The 26,951-nt window shown below is 53.7% G+C and overlaps 1 protein-coding gene across 5 annotated transcripts in view; it reads right to left on the bottom strand.

Annotated features, from left to right (window-relative positions):
• The window catches only part of CAVIN1 (caveolae associated protein 1), a 33,269-nt gene that overhangs the window by 5,422 nt on the left and 896 nt on the right, over positions 1 to 26,951 (bottom strand). The gene's annotated exons all lie outside the window — the stretch shown is intronic.

The raw sequence follows: 26,951 nt of genomic DNA, 5'->3' as shown, positions 1-26,951 counted from the left end.
TGCATTCGGCACCGATCCCGGCTTTTCACAGCGCCAGGTTCACTACAGTCACACGACTCAAGGCACAAGCCCTCCCCTCTCACTCATGGACATCCTCCCTGATGCAAGGTTAGCCACTCCTGATTTACACCGGCCTCAGAGACAAACTAGGGGTCTGACTGATTCCAGCCTGTGCAAACAGTAATGTATCGGAATTGGGTCGTATCCCTTTAAATAGCTTGTGAGCCCTCTTGTGGTATTCACCGTGTTATATCTCTTACAAGCCAGCCAGGACAGCAGTGCTGGGTCTGCACAGAGTTATTTGCACTCGGCCATGCCCTAGTGGTTTCTTGTTGTGCACAGAGCAAAAGACACACCACAAAGTCCCCACGTTTGCCTCTCATCCCGGCTACAAGGCTGGCATCTAATCGCCACCGCCCAGACTGAGGGGCCATGCACACTGCAAACAGAGCCAGGCAGCAGCCGGGGAGCAGAGCTGGTGTCTTGTCCCCTCCGCTGGAGCCGCCCGCACGGGTTTCTGGCTCATTCTGCAGAGCAAGAGGGACTCCATTCAGAAGAAACAAGATAAAACACCCATGGCCTTGTTGCCTTGGTGTGTGGGAGCTGCCCCGGAGGAAAGAGTGTTTCTGCTAGTTATTTGTCCCCTGCCTGCCTTTCACCCTGTCCCATTCCCTCCCCGTGGCCGGCCCACACCCAGCAGCTTGCTTGTTCCCTTGTACCGCTGGGGAAACTACCTCCGAAGCAGATTCCTCCCAAGGCTGCTGGTGAAATAACATCCCTGCGCCACGCTGCTGGGGGCGGTGTCTGTGCATTCCCCAGAGCCACGCTGAACAGAGCGTGCCAGCACCGGCCCCCTCCCTGGGAAGGGGCAGAGACCTCGCTCGATTTCCCAGCGCTTACACAGCAGCGACTCAACTGGCTGACCACTGAGATCAGCTCCCCTGGGAGCACAAGAATTCAGGTCCCCCTAGAAATCACCCATGAGCTGTCATCGAGGTCATCTGCTGGGCTTTCCCCTGGGGCGAGGCCTCTACTCTGAGCGTGGGAAAGCCCCACGTATGGCCTTGGGCCTGCGGCAGCTGGGCTGGGAGCGGAGGGGCTTCTGCCCCCAAGGCTTGCGTTCCGCCCCATCCTCACAACGCCGACACACGGGAGCCCTTCCCCTTGGGCATTGGCCCCGGGGCTTGTGGGGGAAGGGGAAGTTAGCCAGGGAGATTTCCCCACTTCCCGGAGAGGTGATCTGCGCCCGGCCTCACAGCACAGCCAGAGACAGCTGCCTTCCCTGGGGCTTGTTTTGAGTTACAGAGAAAGATTCCAAGTGCCCGCTGGTGCGTGGCGAGGGGCATCCCAACAGAATAGAGCAGCTGTGGGGCGCTGAGAGGGGTGCCACTTGGCACGGGGCAGGAGCTTCAGCATGTGTCCCTGGCAGCTGATCACCAGCATGGGCAGGTGAGTGTGCTGCACATGGCAGTAAATCCGCAGCTGTAACAGCAAAGGCCCATGAGCAGTGTGTTGTCCAGGGAGGTTAGAAAGGAGATTGGGGGCCAGGATGCCTGGGTTCTATTCCTAGCTCTGGGAGGGGAGTGGGGTTTAGAGCAGGGGTGACTGGGAGCCAGGACTCCTGGGTTCTATCCTCAGCTCTGCCACTAGCTTCCTGCATGACCTTGGGCAAATCACTTCCCTCTCGGTTTCTTCATCTGTTCAGTGGGGCCTGTGCTTAGCTGATTGGCCGAGGGGAGGGCAGCTGGAGTTGGTCTATCCCTAATTAGTCCCCTTTTTATTGCAGAGCCCTCTGCTCTGTGTTCCCCGGCCAGAATTAACTCCTGCTTCCCTCAGACTTGGTTATAGTTATACCCGGCAGCGAGCAGACAGGCGATGGGAGGCTGTGACCCCAAAATGTGCTTAAGGACAAACTTGCCCTATGACCTTCCCACCCTCTGGGAAAGGGCCACGCATACTGATGAGCTAGTTGTCACGGCGTGTGGGGGAGTCAGGGCCCTGCACCCCCACTTCCTGTGATGCACCGGGACTCAGCCAGCCAGTAACACAGCAGGTTTATTAGACGACAGGAACACAGTCCCAAGCAGGGCTTGTAGGTACAACCAGGACTCCCCAGTCAGGTCCCTCTGGGGCAAGGATCTTAGACCCCAGACTTGGGGTTCCCTGCCTCTTCCCAGCCATCCCAAAGCTGAAACCAAAAACCCTCCAGCAGGCTCAGCCCCTCCCACTCCCCCTCTCCCTTTGTCCAGTTTCCCGCCCCCCCTTCCTAGCTCAGGCACCATCCCTCACCTAAAGTCACCCCCTGCTCTCCCATCCCCCATGCAGACAGTCCCAGTAAAACTAGAGACATTCCCAGGTCAATCCGCCCTGCTCCCTCCTGCCTCACATTAATACACCCGTGAAGTGGGTGAGCTTTCTCAGCTCCCTGGGGAAACGGGCATGGAATCCCAGCATGACTTACCCAGGGTCCCTCAGCAAGCAAGCGGCAGGGCCAGGAATGGGACCCAGGAGTTTGGGCTTCACGTCCCCTCAGCCTTCTTCTCTTTTGGGCGGTCCAATCAACCTGCCCCATGTCTGTTCACAGCCTGAATACACCCAAAATCCATGACAAAAATAACCCGGCCTAGCCTGTTCTCAAGCAGGTAACTGATCACGCACAGGCTGCTTCAAAGAGCTTTTTGGTCGATTCCTCCATCGCCAGCCTAGGCTGCGAGTTCCCAGTCCCCAGCGACTCCAGCCAGGGAGCAGGAGCGGACAATGCTCAGGCAAGCGGGGAACCGGAGGCGGATGGAGCGGCTGCAGGTTCTTTGGGGGCCATCGATGTGCCCTGGTCGAATCGAAGATGAGGTGTCTCCCCCACACCCCCCTCAGCCGGGTCTGAGCACCGTGCCCAGGACAGACAGGCACTCTGCTCTCTACATGGCGTGTATAAGCTGCCTGCAGGGGCCAGGCAGCCAGTGTGTGGGGTGTAGTTTCTTACCCTGCAGAGGGACCTTCGCATCCAGTGCCGGGCATGGGGCGTGGGTGCAGAGAAGGGGCAAGCGGCACCTGAGCGTCTCCCCTGGTTTACCCTAGCCTGGCCAGCCTGATAGGCCCCTGCCTCACATGCTCCCCTAGGCTCTGTTCTTCCTGGCCGGTTCCCCTCTAGGGCTGTGGGCCTGGCCGGGGTCCCAGGGCCGTCCCCAGGCCTCCTGGGCTGGCCAGGGGCATTACCTCATTTTCACCATGTAGGCTGGAGTGTGGCCATCCTGCCTTTGTTTGCCAGAGGCGGAATGGCTCCCCTGGCTCCTGCCCCGCCATAGGCTCTGTCAACATCTTTTTAGACAATCAGAACTTTCCTATTGTTTTCCGGCCAAGCACAATTAGCCTCAGGCCCTGCTTTCACATTCTTTCCCCCTGCTCAAATGGCCCTGCACAACAAGCCACCAGGGTTAGGGCAAGGGTGGGGCCTGGGCTGCTAGTGCGGGGGGAGGGGGGGGACAGAAGGAGAAGCCTCCCACTGTGGCATTTAGCGGGGGCTTTCCTCTCCCCACAGGGCTGACTCTGCCCACCCTGGCACCTTCCCCCAGTGCAAAGCAGCTGTGAAATGTGTCCAAATCAGAGTTCTCAGCCCCCTGTACTCGGCCCAGGGCAGCACGAGGCACCGGCGGGGGGCTTGGGGCACTGCTGCCCCAGCTCAGCGCTGCCAGCTCTCACAGCCTTGCCATGAGTCTTGTGACGTTTGATGTTTCCAGCCGCAGTTCCTGGAGTCAGGTGATTAGGAGACTCTCCGCTTTTCACGTAAAAGAAAATAGACGTTTTTAACCCTCATGGCTGGCATGGGGAGGTGGGAGACGTGACCCCTAGAGGCTCAGAAACCAGGGGCCCTGCTCTTCCCCATCTGATGCTCCATATTCCTCCCAATCGCTTCTCCCCATGGGGCCAGAATGCAGCCCAGCCTGAAACCCAGCCTGTGCTGCTACGCCCAGCCAACCCTGCTCCTGCTGAGCAGATGTTGATGTCACCTCTGCAATCACCTTCTCCTGGGGCGCAGAGAGCTGCAGCCAGATCTGCATCTCCCGGCAGGAGGAGGGGCTCTGAGCTGGAGTGGCCTTCTGATCCCTGCCACTCAGGTTGGATTTGGCCCCGGTGTCCCTCCCACTAGCGCAGGCACAGTGGCTTGGCTCGGCTCCCAGGTTCAGTCAGTGGCTGCATTGCCCTAGGCACTTTCCCCTCCAATTCAGTGCGAACCCCCAGCATTTAAACTCTTTCCCCTTTAGAAATGTTTTGTCGTGGTGGCTTTTTCCCCTCTGCCCCACTGATTCATCCTCTGCCTCGACCTCCCCCCTGGGGATTCAGAGCTTGGGACAGAACCCTGGAGTCCTCAGTGCCCCAGGGAGCAGAGAGAGATTCATTCAGGACAGCCAGGCCTGCAGTCCCCTCGCAGAGGGAAACACGTGGGCAGGAGGGAGAACAGGCTGGCATGAGATTGGTTTTCAGCTGAGCAGCACATCGCGTGCGATGAATCCTCTCTGTGTTCCTGGCCCAGGCTGGAAATAGCCCTGCACTGTACGAAACGTCACAGCTGCCGGGCCACAGCCTGCAGCTCAGGGATTTATTACTCGAGGGGTTTTAAGCTCAGGAGCTGGGAGGGGGAGGCGTGGAGCTTCTGGGATGAGCCAACCGCCAGGAAGCCAGCAAGAGCAGTGAATGGGTTTGATATGAGAACTCGGCAGGGCCGGCAGGGCTCCATCGGCCCCTGGGCATGCCTCAGCAGCTGCCTCTCCCACAGTGCCGTGGCCCAGCCAGCCACACCAAGCCAGCAGCCGCTACGCCGAGGAAAACAGATGCTGACCCTGCATGCACCTCCCTGGAAACAAGCAACATCCCAGCTAAGCTAAGCCTGAACCCGCAGCACTTGCCTGGCCTGGCCAAGGATCCTCCCATTTGACCTCCCATTAGAAGCCTGTGAAAGTCCATAAAGCAGGAAGTGGGAGCTCTCCGAGAGACCCAAGCCATGGGCAGCCGGGCAGCAGCAGGTGGAGATGGGTCAGCTTTTGTCTTTCATGAACCAGGTGGTGAAGAGACCTGGAAAAGCCTTGGTTTCACAAATTCATTTTGAAAGCAGTTCTGCATCCTGGGTTAAAGCAGGGCGGGGTTGGTCTGGGCACCAAGACTCCTGGGTTCTGTTCCCAGCTCTGGGAGTGAGTGGGGACTGTAACGAACTGGGAATGTTCTTAATGTTTCTTCTGAATACGGTGTTGGTGCCTCACTGTCCCCATGGCAGTTCTTAAGTATCTGGCAGAGCAAAGGGCCAGTGCACCTAAATGCCTGACATTCTGTCTCCTAGTAACTGATGGCCTGGGCCCTTCCCCTGCAAAGGTGCCAGCTGAAGGTGTTGGAGACAAAGGGATCAGGTGACCCCTTGGCCCGGGAAAGGGGCTGAGGAGAGAGGAGGGGCTGGGAGGGGTTGTTAGTCTGGGGCTGGCTGGGGACGAGGAGTGAGGGCAGACGTGGGGGTCTGGCTCACTGACCCCCAGAATGGACCTGGCCGAGGGGTCTGGTTCGCTGTATCTACAAGCTCTGTTTTAGACCCTGTTCCTGCCATCGAATAAACCTCTGTGTTACTGGCTGGCTGAGAGTCACGTCTGACTGCAAAGTGGGGGTGCAGGACCCTGTGGCTTCCCCAGGACCCCGCCTGGATGGGGTCGCTGTGGGAAGCACACAAAGGGGCAGAGGATGCTGAATGCTCCAAGGAGAGACCCAGGAGGTGAAGCTGTGTGAGCTTCTTGCCCTGAACAAGTCTGCTCCAAGGGAGAGGAGGCTCCTCAAAGTCCTGACTGGTTCTGTGGGGAGCAGTTTCAGAGCATCGCCCGGGGACTCCGTGACAGGGACCCATGGTTAGCATAACAGGGACTGGATGCCAGGACTCCTGGGTCTGTTCCCAGCTCTGGGAGTATGTGGGGACCCATAGTTAGAATAACAGGGTTTGGGTGCCAGGGCTCCTGGGTCTGTTCCCAGCTCTGGGAGTGAGTGGGGCCTAGTGAAGTCAGGACGGCCATTCCCAGGGTGCCAGTCCAGGCTTAGGTTCACTTGGAAAAGGTCTGAAATGAATAACAAAGCCTCCTGCTCCTCCTGGCAGCTGGGCTCCCTCAGTCCCACATGGACCGCAGGAGGGCTCAGGAACTTGATCTGACCAGCAACAAGCCCAGTGTTCTGGGACGCTGAAGGCCACATGTCCAGGCCACCAGCTCACTTGTGACGTCTGGGTACTGCCTGGTGCCCAGAGCTGGTGAGCAAAGCAGGTGGCAAGGCCCAGTCAAGCTGCTGGCCTCTTTGGCCCGGGACCCAAAGGAACAGCCATCGGCTCCACAACTGCCCTGGTGTCCAGGCAGCCAGTAGGAGCAGGTCTGACAGAAATGCCCCTAGGCCCAGGACGTTCCCATCCCTCCAGCACTGGAGAGGGGGGTGTCCCTGTTACGTGCTCACGACAGCCCATGGTACAGCTGGTGGCATGGTCGTCCTGGCTGTTCCAGGCAGCAGTGACATGACTGTCACCACCAGTGCACAGCCCTTCCCCAGCACAGCCGCACGCCGACGAAGGAAAGGACGCTGTGCAGCGGCAGAGCTACTGAGCCTAATGCCAGTGTGGTTTCCCCTCCATTTCTCTCTGCTTGCCCCCAAGGGAGACATAGCAGATTCAGTTGATCCAGCTTCCCGCCAGGCCAGTACAGTTTCGCCCAGGGCCAATGCAGAACGTCTTGCCCACTTCTCCCCGTGTTTTGAACCCAAGAAAACTCTCGCTCTTGAGGGAAGTGATGGCATCTGCCCGAAATCCCCTCCCATCTCACAGCTATTAACGACGCAACTGTGTGTGCTTCCATCCAGTGCCTGGCTCTGGAATCTGGAATACCTGGCACAAAGGAAAGGTTTGCAGCTTGCAGGAGGGGCCGACGGGCTTGGTTCCTGGGGCTCTTTGGACAGAGAGCCGTGCACTAGGAATCTTTGCTGTGCTGCATTCTGGAGAAGCCAACATCTGCTTTGCTACTATGATTAGCAACCGTAGAACAAGACCACCGACGCCGTCTCGGGAGATCACAACCACGGAGCGCAAGTCCACAGCCCCTGTGAAGACTACTCATCCTCTCCACAACAGCACCTGCCCAAGCAATCCCTCATCTCCTGGGGACCCTGAACTGCAGGAACTCCAGCTACTTCCTTCCCTCTGAGTCAACATCATCAGCAAGAACAAAGGCATTCCCCATCTCGGCCTGGCCTGGCTGTGCTGGAAAGGGGCCATATCCTGCAGGCTCAGATACTTATCAGCCCTTGTTGACTCCAGAGGGTTTGGGCACAAAGCAGAGGCCTGTTCAAAGCCTCCAGCTCCGTCACCGAGGTGTCCCCTATCCCCTTCCATCGTGGGAGCGGAGGGGGCTGCTGCCCTCCATGGCTCTCGGCATAAAATGCAGCAGCTTACACCCCCCTCCTCTGTGCTAGAGATGGGCCAGTGCAGCTCCCAGCAGACAACGCCGCATGGCTCTTTGGAGCACTGCACGCTGGGACGCGGTCTCTGGGAAAGGTGCATGTCTGCAGAGTGTGGCACTGAGCCCCAGGAGCTGCGTCTGCCCAGCCTGGGCTGTATGTGGGGGCTGACTCCCTTTTCTGTGGTGGGCTGAGAGCGCTCAGCTGGAGGAGTGGCTCCAGCTCGCGCTGCAGGAGGCCCCGAAGTGGGGGGCTGCAGGGCGTATCCTCGGCTCAGCACTGAGCAAGGCAAGGGACAGAGCCTCCTGGAGCTGCAGCCTGTGGTGGGCAGAGGGGAGCTGTCTGTTTGAGTGAATACGCTGTGCCCTGAGGGAAGGGCCTGCCAGAGACCGGAGCGTGGCCGCACATCCTGCGAGGGCTCTGAGGGAGCCCACCGGCCGAGAGGGAGCCTTCCCCTGGCTTCGCTGGCTGGAGCAGGCCCTGCGTAGGCAACGCAAGAACAGAACGGCTCAGTTTCCACACGGGGTCAGGAGGGTAGTGCCTGAGCAGCCTTGGTAGGAAGGAGGACTCTGCTCCCTGGCTGGTCTCCACACCTGTAAGCTGCCTGCTTCACAGGAGCTGCCTGACCCGTGGGCGGGTGGGGGGAGCTGCCCAGTGGAAGGGTTTTCTCCTGCCTGCAACGGGCATGTGTAGGATGGGCAGTCTGCTGTGGCAGGGCCCTTCATGGAGGGAATGTGCTGCAAATGCAGCCATAGTCTGGGTGCAGTGAAAAGACAATGGGAGCGCGCAGGAACAGCCAGGAATCAGTGAGCAGCAGGCTGGCTGTTACACAGATCCCCCTCCATGCGCAGACCATGAGCCCCGGCAGGGGCAGCTCGCTCCCAGCTCTCACAGGAACCACTGTTTTTAGCCCCGGGCGTTTCAAGCACACTGTTGTTTACTGGGAAATGCACCAAGGCTGGTGACGGGTGAGTCCAGCTGCCCAGATGGGCCTGTCCCGAAAACCCTGGCTCTCCATGTCCCTGAACTTGGGGGTCTTCAAACTGTGATTCCCAAATTGCGGCTGTGTGCTCCAGCATGCCTCAATCCAGCTGGCTCAGGGACAGCGGGAGGACAGGCATTCCCACTGGACATCTGTCCCAGCCCCTGCCATGTGCAGGAAGCACAGAGGATGGGTACCCAGGGAAAGTGTGTGTGTGTGAGGGGGAGTTCTCTGCTAAGCTTCACAGGAGGGGTCCATGAATGATCTGGTTTTCCTGTCCTGGAGCCCATGTACTGGATGGGGTGACCCGACTGGGCAGTATCCGGCCTTGTTCTGTAGATCCGCTTTGCCCTCTGCTGCGCTGAACCCCCAGGAGGAGCAAACTGAGCTGCAAGCACTGTCTGAGGGCCCCTCCATGGCCAGGGAACATTGTCCAGAGATCTTGGGGAGCCACTAGGAGACCAGGGTCCTTTTCGTGGAGCTGTGAAACCCAGAGCTGACAGACTGATTGAGGGGGTTTGACACCTCTGTTTTTTCTATTTCAAATGACCCAATGCTGGTAGGTCCCTTGGATTGACTTGCCCCGGTTCTCCTCCCCAGGTGTGTTTTTTATCTGATTACATTTTGGAGCCTGAGTTCCGTTCCAGTGAGTCACTGGATCCGTGCCCTTTATGGTCATGTACATACTGCCGGGTTGCTACAACACATGTAAACACTTTCCTCATTGTATAAAGGGCCCGTGAACTGCACAGCTGAGCTGCCTCCCACCCTAGCCAGGCCTGGAACTGTTCACGTTCTCCAGAATCACTGCCAAAGCGGGGAGCATTCCCTAAAGCTGGGAGCAGAATGCCCCAGGGACTCCAAGGAGCCCCTGGATTGGTGTTTAGGGGGATTTTTTTTTTTAATGTTCAGTTTGTTTAAAAAAGCAAAACTCCCAGCGATCTGCTCTCCGGGGTGACTGTTTAATGAAGCCTGGGTCACACACATGCTGACCACATCTGCGGTGCAGTTGGTGCAGTTGCTTTTACATCATTGCAACATCCCCCAGTCTCTGCCTGGGGGAGAAAGCAGGGGCTCGTTTCACATGCGATTGCAAGACACAGAACACGACCAACTCCCCACTACCAACCAGGGCCCGATCCTGACAGGTGCTGAGTGCCCACTGCTGTGAGCACTCAGGGGCTGTGGCCCCCCTACAGCCGCCTGTTCCCTTTCATTCCAGTCCCTGCTCTGCCCGCCAGGTGCAACTCAGCTAAGGCTCAGCCGGGGGAAAGGCTGAAGCAGGAATTAGAAGCAGCTGGGCAGGAGGGAGCATTTCTGAGTCCTGTTTTGCCCAGCCAGGAAAGCAAAGACCCCAAGCTCCAGCTTGCACTAGAACAACACAATCGCGTCTTTGCTTTGCCAGGGCCCAAGAGCGCCACGTCCTCTGGTAACTGTAACCCAAGGCTGGGGTGAGACGCATTCCGCTATTCCACAGACTAAGAGCAGAAAACCTGATAAGCAACCACGGAAGGAGCAAACTCCTGGATTTCAGGTGAGCTGCATAGAGAAAATGGGGGTTGTGCTTTTTACCTGCTCCATGTTGGAGAAGGCTTAAGCAGGTTTCCCTCTTCACATTAGAAATACAGGTCTGGCCTGCCCAGCCCCTGCTGATCTGAAAAGCGCCTGTGTCCCTTGGCAGAGCAAATGTCTGTGTTAAAGATTCAGCTCCTCTTGTTCAAACTGAGAAAACCTCCGCTCCAAATGTAAGGCCTCCAAAGAGTCTTCCAGCAAACCTTGGCCCCTGACCCTGGACCTGGGTCCAGGCAGCTGGGCCCCAGTGGAGATCCCACACATGCAGTGCCCTGGCTGCACGGATCCAGATGCAAGGCTCGGGTCTTTGAAAAACCAAGCTTGACGTTCCTAAAACTTCTAGGGCAAAAGGAAGAGGAAATATAATAGTAACGCAACCCCCTATTCCACCTCTCTCACCCATCTCGAAAGCCACGGGGACAATTTTCCCAAGTGCTGAACTATCTGGATCCAATTCACCAATGTCCTGCTCCTTGTGGAACCCTGTAAGCAATGCAAAGTGCCTGGAGTGCTGCCATTTTGATTTGCCTGCATTTTATACCCATGTTGCACTGGGGTGGGCAATTCCTTGAGCATCAGGCCAATGGTCCCTCGGGCCCTTTGCAGGGAATTTCAGATATTTTCCCCAGTAGCCACCCAGTTAACAGGGGGAGGCAACCTATGGCACGCATGCTGAAGGTAGCACACAAATTGATTTTCAGTGACACTCACACTGCCCAGGTCCTGGCCACTGGTCTTGGGGGCTCTGCATTTTAATTTAATTTTAAACGAAGCTTCTTAAACATTTAAAAAACTTTGTTTACTTTACATACAACAATAGTTTGTTATATATTATAGACTTATATAAAGAGACCTTCTAAAAACATTTAAATTATTACTGGCAAGGGAAGCCTTAAATTAGAGCGAATAAATGAAGACTTGGCACAGCACTTCTGAAAGGTTGCTGACCCTTGGGCTAATCGCACAACCCCCTGCCCCGCCCCTTCCCTGAGGCCCCGCCCCTTCCCTGAGGCCCCGCCCCTGCTCACTCCATTCCCCTCTCTCTCCGTCACTCTCTCTGCCCCACCCTCACTCACTTTCACCAGGCTGGGGCGAGGGTTGGGGTGCAGGAGGGCAGGGCCGTCCTTAGGCATAGGCAACATAGGCAGCTGCGTAGGGCACCTGAAAATTTGGGGCACCACTGGGTCTTAGTGTCCACCCTGTTGTTTTCCTATCCCTGTTCTGACCCTTCCTGCAGGCTCCCACAGAGACCTCCAGCCTGCCAGACCTATTAGCACAACATTGAAACTGTTAAAGAGACATTCAAGGGGTAATAAAGCCATTTAACAGGCATTTGCCAACCCCAAGGTATATACTGACAGGTTTCAGAGTGGTAGTCCTGTTAGTCTGTATCAGCAAAAACAAGGATGAGTCCTTGTGTCACCTCAAAGACTAACAAATTATTTGGGCATAAGCTTTTGTGGACTAGAACCCATTTCATCAGATGCCCACGAAAGCTTATGCCCAAATAAATTTTTATACTGTCAGTTTCTGACTTTACTGACAAAAACAGTTGTGCATTAATGTAATATTTACACAGAACATGTCAGTCTACAGGACCTTAGTTTAAAATTTGCTTTAAATATATTTCATTAGTGAGCTGGTGAAGATTATAAAATCACATTTCTAAAAAATGCTTGCATAGAGTTTTAGATGCACAATCATCTTTAGCCTTAAATGTGTGGATCTTCACACATAGTTTTTTAAATAAATCCTTCAAAAGACCTCCCTTATCTAAAATACACATTTTAATTACTATAGTTACAAAAAAAAGTGCTTCCAAGTCTTCCTGTCCTTTCTGTCCATCCCTTCACCACCTCTCCCTCCACTCCCCACTGAAGAGAGCCCTTAAAGGGACAACAGTCCTTCCCTTCCAGATAGCTGAACAAAGAGTTTCCCTTTCTTTACTTCTGACTATCCCACAAACTAGTTTTAAAAGAACCCTCCAGCAAAATCAGTACCTTAGTAAGACAATATCCTTGTTATACCTAAAATCTTTGGAAACATTTTTTTAAAGTTGGTGAAATTTCATAACCATGTCTCTTGTTATGGAGATCACACAAAGTAAATTACTGTTCCCTTTTTCTAAAAGCAATGAACATTCTTATGAACACACTAAATCTCTCTGATTAATTTAAAAGAATGTCTTTGTTTCAGTGAGTTAAATATGTAGTAATCTGGAATGCCGGCTTAAGATTTGAGTACATTTAAAATATAAATTCAACTTAGAAATACTGATGAAGAAAATGTAAAACAGAGAAGAGCTGCATCATGTATTCCATTATATGTAATGTTGTATTCAGCAGGACAGCTGACTCACCCTTACTATGAAGTTTTTGCAAATAAATCTCTGACAAACTTCAGGGCATATCAAAAAACCTGTGACTGACATTTTTTATTCCCAAATTTTAGTGCTTTTAATTGAGTACTTTCTTCATGTCCATTCTGCATGAGGGAGAGGGCATGGAAGTCTCTGCAGGGAACTGTGACTCTCCGCCACCACAAGGCAGGACAGGCATCTCATTATCCTTTGCTGTTAAGTCTCTCCTCCCCCTCCCCCACCAGGCTGTGAGCTTGGGCTGCCATCCGGGATAGGGGCACCAGTTTAATAATACTGCCTAGGGCCCCATAAATCCTAAGGACGGCCCTGCAGGAGGGGGTGAGAGGTGTGGGTTCTGGGAGGAAGTTTGGGTGCTGGATGTGGACTCTGGGCTGGGGCACGTGGTTGGGGGGCAGGGGTTCGGCACTTACCTCAAGTGGCTCCAGAAAGTGACCTGCACACCCCTCTGGTTGTGGCTCCTAGGCAGGGGACCTGGGGTCTCCGTGTACCACTGCCCGCAGGCACCACCCCCGCAGCTCCCATTGGCTGCAGTTCCCAGCCAATGGGAGCTGCGGAGTCGGCACTCAGGGCGGGGGCAGCGCACGGAGACACACACACACCCCTGGGGCTGCAGGGATGTGCTGGCCGCTTCTGGAAGCAGTGCAGAGCGAGGCCGGGCAGGAAGCCTACCTTAGCCCTGCTGCGCTGCTGGTGGCCAGGGGCCCCTGAGCCCTTTTAAATCACCCAGGCCACTGGGCAATTGCTCCCTTTGCCCCCCTCTCCTGTTGGCGGGCCTGCTGTGCACAAGGTAGCAGGGAGCGTGTAATTAACAACCTTCCTGGCTCCTTGTTAACTGGAAGTGCTCTGCTGCACTCCTTGCTCTGTGGGCCTACTCGCGTGGACCGTGGGTCTATTTAGTTCAGCGTCTAAGGGTGGAACTCAGCCTGTGAGGTGATAGCTGTGTCCATGGGCCAGGGACCATCCTCCTGCCCTGACCCAGGGACTCAGGATCCTTGCCTGGTCTGCACCAGGTGATTTCATTACCGCCAAGGACAGTGCAGTGACAGCGCCAATGCTGCTCCCTCTAGTTCGGCTGGGATGCTGAGTGTAACAAGCCAGGGCTAGTGACCCAGCTCTTGTGGCTCTGGTTTAAAAGTACATGTCACCACGAACTCAGTGTATGTGCAAACAGAGGGAACGGCTCTCACCAAGCCTGGCAGGGAGGACTTGCCCCTCAGGCTTCTGGGTAACATTCAGCGAGCCCCAGGCAGTGCACAGTGGGGGGCTTCTTCACCAAGACCTTTGAACCCAGGCTTGGGCTGGCTAGTAAAGATCCTGCGGGTACTTTTAATAAGAATCAGGGTTTCTCCCCAGGTCCTTGGCAAAAGCCCCCCCCCACATCTCCAGGTGCCACCTTCCCCCGGGGTGGCTGCACTTCAGCCATGCTCTGTGTCCATCAGTGTGGAGTGCTTGGGATGACAGGGGCTGCATGTACATAGCATGTTCTTTCTGATGCCTGTGTGGCAGCACCACATCACTAACGCTGGGCCACGCCGGTACCCGCTGGGTGCTGCGGAGGGCTCCCTGCTGGGTACATGCTCGGTGAGGTTCAGGGCAGCTCAGGAGGTCACTGTCGCACCGTCTCTGCTGTAGGGTTGCGGGAAGCCATGCTGGATAAAATAAGGACCAATCTGAACCCTCGTTCTGAACCTCCCTGCATGGTGCTGCACCTTCTGAGGGTTGCTCTGCTGAGCAGGGGGGTTCTGGGACTCAGCACTGCTGGAACCAAGGGGACAAAGTCCCCACCCCCCAGCACCTCCCTCCACACCTCTAGGTTTACACAGATACATTAGCAGGATCTGCACATGCAGGACAAGCACCTGGCTGCTGCTGTCAGGGAGGTAGGCTCCAGACCACAATCCGGAGGGGCCTGGCTCCGATCTCACGCTGGTGAGGCAAGAGTTGGGCCCGCAGCCTGGCAAGGCTCCTTGCAGCACTTTGGCGATGCTGGACCAGTGCAAAGCAGGTGGGCTGGGATTTAGCTGCATTCTAGCCAGGGGAAGGCAGCTTGTTGCCAGCATCTCCTAGGAGACTGTGGTTAGGCGTCTCAAGGGCATACAGAAGCCAGGTGCACCACCCTCTACAGAAATGTAACCTGCTGACCTGAACCTGATCTGCCTTTTCTGTCCAAGCACTTGTGTTTCTTCCTTCCGTATGCTGTCTGAGATGAGCCTCCACCATGCTCCGTTGGAGATGCTCACACCACTTTATGTACAGACGTGACTTAAACCTCACAACAACTCCTGGGGCCTCAGCAGCAGCATCCCCATTTTACAGATGGAGAAACTGAGGCATGGAGAAGGCAAGTGACTTGCCCAAGGTCACACAATGAATCTCTAGGAATAGACCCTCCGCGTCCTTGTGCTTTAACCATCTGACCTCCCTTCCCTCCCCCAGTTAAAACCGTCTCCGAGGAGGAACAAGGCATCTTCCTGCAGGCTGGAGAGGAGATCATGGTTTCTTGCACAGCCCCGAAATGACAGCACCATTGTCATGCAGCAAACAGACTATTCAATCCACTGAGGCATTTACGCCAACTATAAATATCTCCCTTACTAGCCGTACTGCTGAGGGCGCCAACCAAGAAGTGGGGAGCAGCAGCGCCTGGCACTGCCATGGCAGCTTTTACAATTTCAGGAGAAGAGGCTCAACACAGTCTTCAGGTGATGCTTCTGATGCCCTAAATCTGCCGCCTCCCTTCACGTCCGCTGCTGGTTGGGGCCAGGGCAGATTCCCAGGTGCAGGGTCAGAGGGCGGATTCTTGGGCACAAGATCAGAGGGCACACTCAGGGTCTTCTCAGGCTGAGATGAGGAAAAGGAATTTAAATGGCCAGCAGAAAGGAGAGTCGAAGAATTTCCTCTCCCCCACTAACTGCTGAAAACAAGGACATGGCCCAGATATAGAGCGGCTTAGCATGATAACAGGCAGGGGAATGCTATCAGAATGGTTTAGTGAGTGGAGATATCGAGTACAGAGACAGACCAGAAGGACGGGAGTCTAGCTTCTCTAACTCTCTGCAAGGCTTGGAGGATACAATGTCCCCGCTCTGGAATAATGTATGTTTGTGTTATATTTAGTCATAGGGCCAAATTCAGCTCTCATTTTCACTGATGTAAATCTGCAGTGACACCACTTCACTCCGTGTAGTTGTTCCCAATTTACATCGGTGAAATTGGCTCTCAAAGTCTCTAAGAGTTTCAGGGAGTGTGAGCAGAAAAATAAATGCTGCGTTTATTGAGAGCTAAACTCAAGTACGTGAGAAAGAGGGATCAGGAATATGTGGCTCATTCCAGACCTCCATCCATACGACTCTCCCAGGAGGATCCAGACAACACCCTCAGCCAAACATTACTGAGTATACCCCGAGGCCAGGCCTCTGAGCAGCCAGCTTTACAAATTAACCTCGCATGAGTGCCACATAAACCAGGGTTCATGCCTAAATTTTCAGAAAGTTCAGTATAAGTCTCCACCTCCAGGGTTAGCAGCTAAAACGAGGAGGCTCAGAATAAGAGAAGCAGCAACTCTTTGTAGAACACAGTAAAAAATTGTAGCAAGAAGTTATTGGTCCTGTCTCCGTGAGATGGAAAGAAAAGATCTCAAAGACCCTAGTGCAAAAGCAGGGAGGGAGATGCAGATAAACCTTAAAGGGCTTATTGGACCCCATGTGACCTTTCCACGTCCAGCAAAATTCCTTCCATCCTCAAATAACTTCCCATAATGTCCAATCTCATTGAGACTGGGAGTCTCCCAAGCGTGTCTAGCTTCTCCCTGTCCTGGGCACTGTGCCCTTAAAGGCTGTTTCCCTCTCCTGGGCTGATGGGAACAAGGAGATCGGTGCTTTAAACCCCCTGTGAAAGTCCTGTTCGACCTGCCCGCCAGTTCGGACCTGATGAAGAAGAAGCAGCACAAGAACCTAGCAAAGGGTGGGGCTGGTGGGGGAGTGAATGTAAACAGTGGGGCCATGTTTGGAAGGCTGCCTTTGCTCAGAAATGAATCCAATGAAAGGCAGGTCCCTAGGAAACGGGAAAGTAAACTGATTGCAAGGGGGGAAATCACCATTTTTCCTCTGGCAGAAAGAATGTTTGAATGCCATTATCAGCCTGTTTGTGTAGCTCTCCAGGCTGCCCTCCCGGCTACCCTGCCATGGCTGATTAATAACCCCCAGGGCTATTTCTGAACAGCAGAGATTGTGCTGCAGATGCTATTCAGGGAGATCTGTGCCTGGCATTAATTGACATTAGCAGCAGCCTCCGGAAGGTGCAGACTAAACATCCGGGGGCATTTTATTCTAAATGTTTAGCTGGATTGTCTTTCTCCAGTCACCAGCTCTCCCCTCTGGCTCTGGGCTTCATCCTAGAACGCAGCCGGGCGGGGACTCTGGAATCTTTGTAACCTGTGGAATTTACTGTCTAGTCAAGAAGACAATAGCCAGGTGTTGTGCAGCTGACCAGGATTCAGCATGCTGAGCGTGTCCAGGGCTGTTTGATGCTCTGGCTTGGCCCTGCTCATATTGATACCGCAGAGCCGCATTTCCGGTGGTTTGTTCCTTATTTAAATAAAGACAATGGGGCCAAACTCAAACCTGGGGCATGAGTTTGGCCTGTGATCTTGCTCTAGAACTTCCTTTCAAGCCACTTCAAACCCCCATTAACACCAGAGGACTCAGGCTCTGTGTACTGGATGGGGAAGCCCTGGAAACAAGAACAAACCAGCCGGCTGCCTGACCTGGCGAGTCGCCGGGGCCAGATTCTGCCCTCAGTTACACCCACGTGGTGCAGGGCAGCCACTTGCTGCTTAGACACTATGGGTTGGGCACATGAGGGATGCGTGACAGATCCAGAGAGAGGCAATGAAAGTGGCTCAGCCTTTTGGCCTGAAGTTCACCAGCCAATCAGCAGCGATCTCACATTTCTTTTTATTTGGGGCCTTTTGTTTCCCTCTTTGCACCGGGGGAGTTTGTTGCTGCGCGGCTCAGCATGTCCGTATAATACAAAAGCACTTCAGCAAAACAAACTGCCCAGGCACTGGCAGCTCATAAATCAGAGCTGAGCCAGGAAACATTGGTGTACTGGGTCCCCGCCTGCGCCAGAGAGAGCCACGCTTCAGAAGAGGCTTTGAGTGGGAGAACTGACTGCGTGTCCCAAGGAAATGTCTTGAGTGCTAAATAATCTCCTTGGACTTGGTCTGGGGCCGCGCTCTGCTGTGGGCGACTAGCTTGAGACTCGGCTAGTGAACGGCTGCGCTGGTAGGGGTACAGGCTGTGACAAACTGGGAAAGTTCTTAATGTTTTCTGTGAATACTGTGTTGGTGCCTCAGTGTCCCCGTGGCAATTCTTAAGTATCTGGCAGAGCAAAGGGCCAGTGCACCTAAATGCCTGACACTCTGTCTGCTAGCAACTGATGGCCTGGGCCCCTCCTCTGCAAAGGTGCCTGCTGAAGGTGTTGGAGACAAAGGGATCAGGTGACCTCCTGGCCCGGGAAAGGGGCTGAGCAGAGAGGAAGGGCTGGGAGGGGTTGTTAGTCTGGAGCTGGCTGAGGGCAGACGTGGGGGTCTGGCTCACTGCCCCCCAGAATGGACCCAGCCGAGGGGTCCGGTTCGCTGTATCTACAAGCTCTGTTTTAGACCCTGTTCCTGTCATCGAATAAACCTCTGTTTTACTGGCTGGCTAAGAGTCACGTCTGACTGCAAAGTGGGGGTGCAGAACCCGGTGGCTTCCCCAGGACCCCGCTGGGGTGGACTCGCTGTGGGAAGCGCACGGAGGGGCAGAGGATGCTAAATGCTCCAAGAAAAAACCCAGAAGGTAAAGCAGTGTGAGCTTCTTGCCCTGAACAAGTCTGCTCCAAGGGAGAGGAGGCTCCCCAAAGTCCTAACGGGCTTGGTGGGGAGCAGTTCCAGAGCATCGCCCGGTGACTCCGTGACACAGGCTCCTTGTGCATGGGGGCTGGCAGCATGGTGGGAATCATGCAGCTGAATTCTCTGTGCGCTGCTGTGGAACTGCATCCCTGAGGGTCTGAGTGAAACCGAAAATAGTCTGAGTGAACAGCCTGTCCAGGCTCCCAAGGGATGGGCCAGACGTGACCTAATAGTGCTTTTTCCATCTCTAACTTCAGCCATTCTCTGGCCAAAGGCATGAGGGTCAGAGTGGAAGCAGAACTCATTTAGTGACTCTGCAGCATCCTGCTGACCGAGATCCTGCATTATAGCAGAGAAGCCAGAGGTGCAGAACAGAGCAGTGCAAGCTTTTGGTTCCTGGACTTCAGTCTGCACAGTTCAGCTTGTGTGGTGTTTTAACCACGATTTTGCATTTAATACTCCTCATTATTGCTCTTAAAGATAGTGTGAAAACCCTGAACTAACGGCTTGTCCTTGGGAGCATGCTGTGCCTGAGGGATCTTGGTCCCTGCCCCAGTTCCCCTGGGATTGCTTTGGTCCCCCCATTGTCACAAACCAGGCTTGTCACTGGATCAGGCACTTCCTGGGATTTTGCCGGGTGAAAACCCCACGTGTTGATGCATGAATGTAGCCACGAGGGGCCCACATGGTCCTTCCCTGCAAAACCCTGGAGTGAGGAGAGGCTTGGATGAGGGTGACCAGATGTCCCAGTTTTATAGGGTCAGTCTCGATTTTTGGGTCTTTTTCTTATATAGGCTCCTATTACCCCTCCACCCTGTCCTAGGGTGACCAGATGTCCCAATATTTAGGTGTTTGTCCCATGTCCCGACCGATGTTTGGTCAGGACGCAATTTTGTGGCACTCGACTTCCCTCCCCCGCCCGCCGGCGACACCCCCCCATGTGTCCCAATATTTTCTTCCTCTCATCTGGTCACCCTACCCCATCCCAATTTTTCACTCTTGCTCTCTGGTCTCCCTACTGGGACAGTGTGGGACCATGGATACACTGGAAACAGCACAGTCCTGGGGGCACGTGGAGACCAGGACTCTGCCAAACTTGCAGCCGGGTTGGGTCTAGCAGCGTGGGAGTGGACCAGATGCTAGCTGGGCTTCGCAGAGCAGTGCTAGTGCTCTGAAAAGGGAGCCAGGTGGGTGAGATTAGATGGAGATGACTGAGCCCAGGCCACAACATCACAGTCGGCCTGAGTGGCTTGGCTAGAGGAAGGGGACACCCAGCTGAATTGCATAGTAATGAGCAAGTCCTCTGAACTGGTCTCAGCTGTGAGCCCCCTTCCTCTGGCCAAGCTGTTCAGCGTCACCCAAAGTCTCGCACTGTCCTGCGTCAAAAGTGGGCTCCCCACCACAGCATGTTAATTTGCCTGCTTGTCTTCCCCAGTCTGCATGGACTGTTTGCATCTCTACTTGGAGCAGCCAGGGGGTGACCAGCTGGGTCCCTGAATCGCTCCCTGAATTCCTGCCGGGGACACAGGCACTGGGAAAGGAAAGGAGGGGGGGCGGATTTTATCCATTCAAACCACATGTTCATGTGAGCTATGGGGTGGGACAAGTAAAATCAGATCAGTGCACGGAAAACAATCTCCTGGACAGCAGCCCTCCCCACCCCTTCTTGGCAGCTGTGCTGTAGGGCTGGTCTCCAGTGCTGCTCTCCCATCAAAGAGGAAGGCAGTGATCTTATCAGTCCTGCTGGGGTTTTCTTATCCAAACAGCAGCTGTGGGCCAAGGAAAGAAAACACCTAGCCCAGATTAACCTCTTGAGACCACTGCATATTTGAGTGATCAGACTGGGGCCTCACCCTGGCGGCGCAGCGTGGAACATTTTACTGACTAATGTTAAGTAAAAGTAATCCCTAGTTCACCCCCTCTCCTGACTCCTATTAACAAGGTCATATTTAAGAGCTAGTGGTATAAGGTTGGCAAAGGATGAGCCCTGTCTTATCGAAAAGAATGCGATACGGAACTGTTCATGACCTCACAAATTCAGACATCTATGGAATGAAATGCACTTTTTGAAGGCGGGGTCTGATTCTGCGTAGCACCCCCTGGCTTGCTAATCCTTTGGTGCTTAGTACACAGCTGTCTGATATGATATTCAACATACAAATACACATACAGAACAGGCAATATATAGGCACAATATGTACATGCTTGTGCAACCAGAAGATATTTAATATATCTCAGTAATGGGAAAGCCCGAGGGTTGATTGAAGCTGAGATGCTTTTCCAATCTGTCCAAACCACATTGGTCTAGAAATCAGACTGGAAAATCAGAATTGATTTTTCTCCTGGGACTTTGAATCATTGCAAAGAACAGCTAGGGTATTTCCATGGCTTGGCTCTGCTCCTCCACAAATCTTGGGGAGCACTGAGGGATGTGAAAATGAAACTAAAACCAGAGATCCACTATTCTGGGCTCTCCAGCCACACTTGGATTCTGGGCTGAAAACTGAGCGAACGTTAGGCCGGTTCTCATTTTATCCAAACCAGTCAGCCTGGCCTGATGCCTGTCAATGTCGAGGCCCTTTTCAGAGACACTGTCACCCCCAGGGGCCATGAGGCAAGCTGCACGTGCACAGCACGACTGTAAATGCCTCTGAATCAAAGGGTTTCTTTGAAACTTGTTTTTCCTTTGCAGAAAGAGCCAGGCGTTCCTGGGGACGCGAGCACGCTGTGGCAGGGGGGGACATCCAGGTCAGCGTTGTGCTAGACACTTATCTGAACAGGTAGCAGCATCCTTTCAGGCGCAGTCGCAGGAGTAATGACACCGTGGAGAGAGTAAGGATCCCAGGCAATGCAAATGACAGAGGCAGAGCTCCAGCACCAGAGCTCTGCTGGCACAACCCCACAGTGCAGACACAGCCGACAAGGATGGAAAGGCTTTTTCCCTCGCTGTAGGAACACCACCTCCCCGAGCCCGGGTAGTTAAGTCAACAGCATTGTTCCCACCCAGCTGGCTGCAGCCCCACCAGGGAGTTTGCATAGCTGCAGCACGTAGGGGCGTGGGGACTTCACAGCCCTGGGTGCCGTGGCTATATTGACCTAAACATTAAATGTAGAACAGGCCTGAATCTTATTTGTACAGAGACCTTAAATAATCATCCTGCCTATTCCAAGGCCCCTGTACGTGGCCGGAGCAGGATCTCTCATGCCAAATCCCATTCCAAGGTGTATCTCAAAACGGAATCCCATTCTGGGGCTGAGATGTTCTTGATGCAGGAGAACTCACGTCAAGGGGGGCGTCCGACCAAACACTGCAGCGCTGCAATCAGTCAGGCCTGGCGTTCGACTGCGCTGTACAGGGAATTTGTATTTCCCCTGCAGCGAAGGCACCTTGGGCTGGGAAGCTGCATTACCATGTTATGCTGATGTGTCCTCTCATTGCTGAACACCGTTACTGGGCAGCAAACCCAGGGCTCTTAACAGTCCCAGAAATCAGTCTCCTGTGACACGGGACACGCTTTGGAACCAGAGATTATCCTGGGACTTTGGGGACAATGAGCAACCCTCATACACTGCCCTGGGGCTGTGTACAGAACCCCCAGGCTGTCGAGGCGCTGCATGTGAGTGGATCCAGGGCAGCAAGGAGTAATTGCTTTGTTATGTACAGTGATAAAAAGAAATACCAAAACCAGCAGGTGGGGAAGGACCATCCCTCCAGTGAGTCCCGGGAAATGCTGATGCCGCATACACCAGTGTCTTAGCTCCAGCTGGGGTCCCCAGTCGCAAACCCTGAGTTTCTTGGCCACAGTGTGCAGCCTAGTAAGAAAGGCATAAATGCACCACCTAGTGCTCCTGCCAATCTCCCACACTAGGACGTTGCTCTTCACCCTCTAAGCTTGTAGCTGGGCAAACTTTGGGGAGTCCCTGGGCTTCTGCCCCTTGCAAGCTGGTTTTGAGTTTGCAGATCTCCTGGGCATTCCCAAGTCTTTTCTTGTCATTAAACCCCTGAGTCCAAGCCCTGGGGCAGCCCAGCTCTGTGGCAGAGGGGTACAAGGCCTTGCAGCTCAGCTGGGCAGAACAAGTGCTCCTTCTCCAGCGCCGGGGCTGCACTTCGTGTTCTCTCGTTGGGGGTTTGGCTCCTACTCTGCCCCGCTCTCTGCTCCATTTCCCACCCCAGTGTGATGGTTGTATTCTCCTCTCCCCCACCCCCACTAGGCTTCTTTTCACACGGTCCTTCGCAGAGCATGGACCCCGCAATGGCCGTGTTGGGTCTGGCTTCCAGACCCGCCACAGTGACACGTGGGTTTGCAGGGAGTCCGCCCCTCCCTGCTGCAGGCCTTTGGCTGCTTGGAGCCCTATAAGGCCCACTGGAGGCACCACCGCCAAGCTGTGCTATTTATACTCCTCGCACAGCCCCACCTACCCTACACATTGTGGAGCTGGGATCTGTTTTCCAGCCCATGGCCATCTGGCCTTTTTCGGTGCTGCTCAGCCTCTTGGTGGGCCTGGAGCGGCTGCTCTGATTCATCGGCAAGGCAGACGAAGTTCTGCGGGGGCCTCCCAGACAATTGCTCTGCCCAGTAGAACAGACAAGACCCTGCACACAAAGGAACAGGCCAGGGGCCTCCCCGGTACTGCCAAAAGGTTTGAAAAATAGTCCCCACCACGCCCATGTGGCCAGAATGTGGAGTGGGGGCTGGGTCTGCACCTGCCAGCGCTGGGTGCCTGCTTCCCCCTGCCCCGAGCCACCTAAAGCAGACAAAGAGGGCACCATGCAGCATGGGCCAGGCACCACAGTGGTGGGCAGAGTTGGGTGCTCGGGGGGACGCGCTTTTCAAAGCCTGACTCTACAAAAAGCAGGTCCGTGGCATTTTGAAGGATGAATGGGCTTGTGAATGTTTGGAGGAACAAGGCGCGTTAGTGGAACCGTAGCTACTCGCGGTTCCCCAGCTGTCCCGCGCTAGGGGAGTTACCCAGGCAATGGCTTTTCTAACTGGATACGCTGACAGCAGCTCTGGCGATACGAGTGGCAAATAAGGGCCCATCCCTCTGCCATCCAGCTTCTTGGGCATGAACGTTCCCCTCTGTGACATGGAGGTCACAGCTCTGGCCACAGCACTTTGGGAAAGAATCACGTCTTCTCCAGGGCGGCTTCATTCGGGGCTGGCTTCTTTTCAACATTGCTCTTGGGGCCTGATCCAGCTCCCATCAAAGTCACTGTACAAATCCTCCCTGGGTGTGGCTGTTTATTAGTACTGCCCGTTCTCTCCCTAGTTCTGAGGCGGACAATACTGATGTGCTTTATGCTCAACTCTCCAGACCAACATTCAGCTGCCAAGACACAGAGGAACCCACTTCGATTTTCTCTGTGCTCCTAGGATAAGTAAAATACCGATGCAGGGTGCTTACGTTTAGCCTGACTTCCACCCACAAGCAATCCCAGGGATCTTGCTTGCACCCTGGGTGTCATTCTGTCCATAACTTCTCGAGATGCACTGGAAGAGCCAACCAGGCATCCTTCACCTATTAAAATTGACTTCTCGTCTTCGTCCTTTGGGCTCTCCGAGGCACAGCATCCTTCTATACTAAATGCAGCCGGGGAGCAGCCCCTTCCCTGCTTGGCAATCCCCCGGGAAAGAGGCCATTCCTCCTCTCGGCTAATCCTGCAGCTTTGGTAGGCACATTGTCCCCCATAATAAAACAAACTCTGAAATCTTTCCCTTGGCTACTGAAGCCACAAGAGAGCAGGAAAGTTCATCACAGTTTCTTAAAGCACAAATGCAGCTAAAGGTTAATAACGGAATTGTTCATAGACCCGAGAAGCACAAAACTAGTCAAGGCAGCATCTAGACTAACCCTCCGTTGAGTGTTCACTCTGGAAAGCGCTGAGCATGAGAACTAGGGGACTGCTTGGTAACTGTTCACTACTGGTTTTCTACAGCCAGGCTTGGGAGAGAGGCTCCCCCTTGTAAACTCCCTGGGACAGGGATTATTATTGGGATGTTTGTGTCTTACACATGGTTGGCGCTTAGCAAATAATACACAATAATTGTTACTAAATAGCCGAAGAAGTGCCCAGTCCATGAGTAAACCCACTGGAATCCACAGGGCTCCTGGCAAGAACAGCATGTCTCAGCCCACGCAAAGGGGCGGAATCTGCTCCATGATTTGTTATAAATGCCTCTGGATCTTAGATATCTAGATGATTGTTCATCCTTTTATTAATTTATTAAAAGTGTTAATCCTGGCATGCCTCACACACACCCTGGGCCAAATCCCACTCCCTTTACTCAAAGGAGTAGAACCACTGACTTTGATAGGGCTACTCAAAGGAGTAAACAGGACTGGACCCTGCAGCTTGATAGTTTCAGTCTCCTTCATGCCAGCAGCCTGTGGTCGTTACTGCTGAAGACCCTCAGCCCTATACATGGGTAATTACACCGCGGCACAACTTCCTAAATAGAAACCTGCCCAGCCAAAACCAGCCCAAGATCATCTCTTCCTACATTCCCAGGGCATATGTTGTTAGCACTGCCTATTAACCGCAGCTTCAGAACCATCCAGCCCCGGTTACTGCCCAGCGGATGATAAATGATACATGATTAATGCAGGGCAGAGCACAGAGTAACGATACTCCTTACTAACCAATCAGTTCCTGTGTCAACAAATGATCATTTTTGCCTTGCGAATGGCTCGAAGCTAGCCCCATGGGACAGCCGAAGCATCCAGAAAGACAGTAAGGGCTGACACCACTGTGAAAATTTCTCTCTTGACTGCAAAGCTATTTTTCCATTGTATGCAGGGAAAGTGGACTGGAAAAATACACCCAGCTCTTCCAGGGAGTTCCCTGTGGTCTGTTAGTAGCAGTCACAATGCTCATTGTACGGGATCACCTAACACAGCGTGGAGTAATAGAGAGGGGTGTCTTTGTTTGCTAATATAGAAATATCATTGCTGCCCATCCCATCCTAGCTCTCAGGCACTGCAAGTCAGGGACTCTCATGGATTTCGCTCTCCAATCCATGCTTTAAATTAGGACACTGTGCACGGCTTCTCCTCCACAAAGGAGCTTCATTCCTGCAGTGGTGTTGGGGCACAAGGCTGCCCCCCTTGACCCAAGACCTCCTTCACTCTCTTACTCTTGCGGCTTCCTCTGGGCAAGGGGGGAGAATTGTGCAAACTCTGCAGTGTGATGAAAGTCCGTGTGTTTTCCTAAGTCCATGCACAGCTGTCTTTTCCATGAAGCAGCCCTTGAGCATCTCCCTTGGGCTTTAACGCTCGGGAGTCTCATGCTGAAATCCACACTGGCTAATTCAGTCTGGATTTCAAAACATTCGGCCTTTTTTCTAGAGAAGATCTTTGAGCCACAGAAAGTCTCACCTCATGGCCTCTCTCTGCTGATTCTAACTCAGGGGCCGAGCCTGCACCCATTGAAATCAAGATGAGTTTTGCCTGCACTGGAAGCAGGATTGGGTCCCGTATGAAAGCTTTGTCCCCAGGAAAGGGGAGACTGATGACTTGTTTATTTTGCATGAGGAATCTTCAATGCTCATAACCAACAGCACACAATAAAGAGCAGGTTCTCACAGTGCCAGTCCAGCAGGAATCAGGACCTGGCCATTTCCCTACCACTTCAAAACAGCTGCCGGGGGTGTTCTCCCCAAGCCTCCCTTTTCGCTCCCTTCCCTTCCCAGGGGTTGTGTCACCATTTTCCACAGCTGGCTCTAATCCTCTGTGCAGGCCCAGTGCCCAGAGCTGCCGATAAATGTATTTATAAATCTGGTTAGGTGGCTGACATGCTCCTAATATACGTGAGTGTTTCAGCCTCCATGACAGAACTCGAAATGCTTAAGCTGTGAATCAGAGACCTATATCGGTCCCGCTACTTGCTAGATTCCTCAGCCTGGCCTGACCAGCTCGCCTTTCACACTACGCTAGTAAGAAGTGCTGCGGATTTGGTGGGGTTTTTCTTCCCCTTTTCCCTGTGAGCTGCACTGGCTATTTCTCTGTGAATCCCTCACACAGTCTATGATTAACCCAGATGCTTCGGACTATCCTTATCTCATTAACTGGCCCATTGGGTTTTTCTCCTGCTTTCCCCTGCAAAGTGAAGCTAAACCCAGACAAGGCTGCGGAAGGGAAGGCGGAAACCTGTGGCTGCCTTTCTTTTGCTTGTTCGCCTGTTTGGTATTAAAAGATTAAAGGCAAGTCCAGCTCTTAGTGGGGGTGCTGAGCCTCCAGCAGAGAGACGCAGCCTGTCCCTGACTCTGAGCGACAGGAATGCCCAGGCCCTGCAGGTTATTGGGGAAGGAATTGGTAACATACACTGGATCATATTTAATCTGACAAGCACTGTGGTAGAGGCGGATCCCGGAAAAAGGAGGTGCTAATGAATTCAGTGGAACGGACTGTGTTTTCTGTTTAATGTCTCCACTATGTCCCCTGTGAGAGTGAAGTTAAACATGTCTCTGGAGTTATTGTTCCATGTTATTGCTGTAGGATGCATATTATAAACCTGAACTAACATCACTGCTTCTTGTCGTGCTAAGGACTTCATCCCTCATAGTAAATCCTCTGTCTGAAATGCCCGATTTAAAATACTCCTCCCCAGTTCCTCCTTTAGTTAAACAGCAGTCTCTGCTAGGTAACCAAATTCTGCTGGTCTT

The sequence above is a fragment of the Gopherus evgoodei genome, chromosome 23, assembly GCF_007399415.2.
Source record: "Gopherus evgoodei ecotype Sinaloan lineage chromosome 23, rGopEvg1_v1.p, whole genome shotgun sequence".
In the NCBI taxonomy this organism is placed as follows: domain Eukaryota; kingdom Metazoa; phylum Chordata; order Testudines; family Testudinidae; genus Gopherus; species Gopherus evgoodei.
This window is presented reverse-complemented; position numbering and strand designations above follow the sequence as displayed.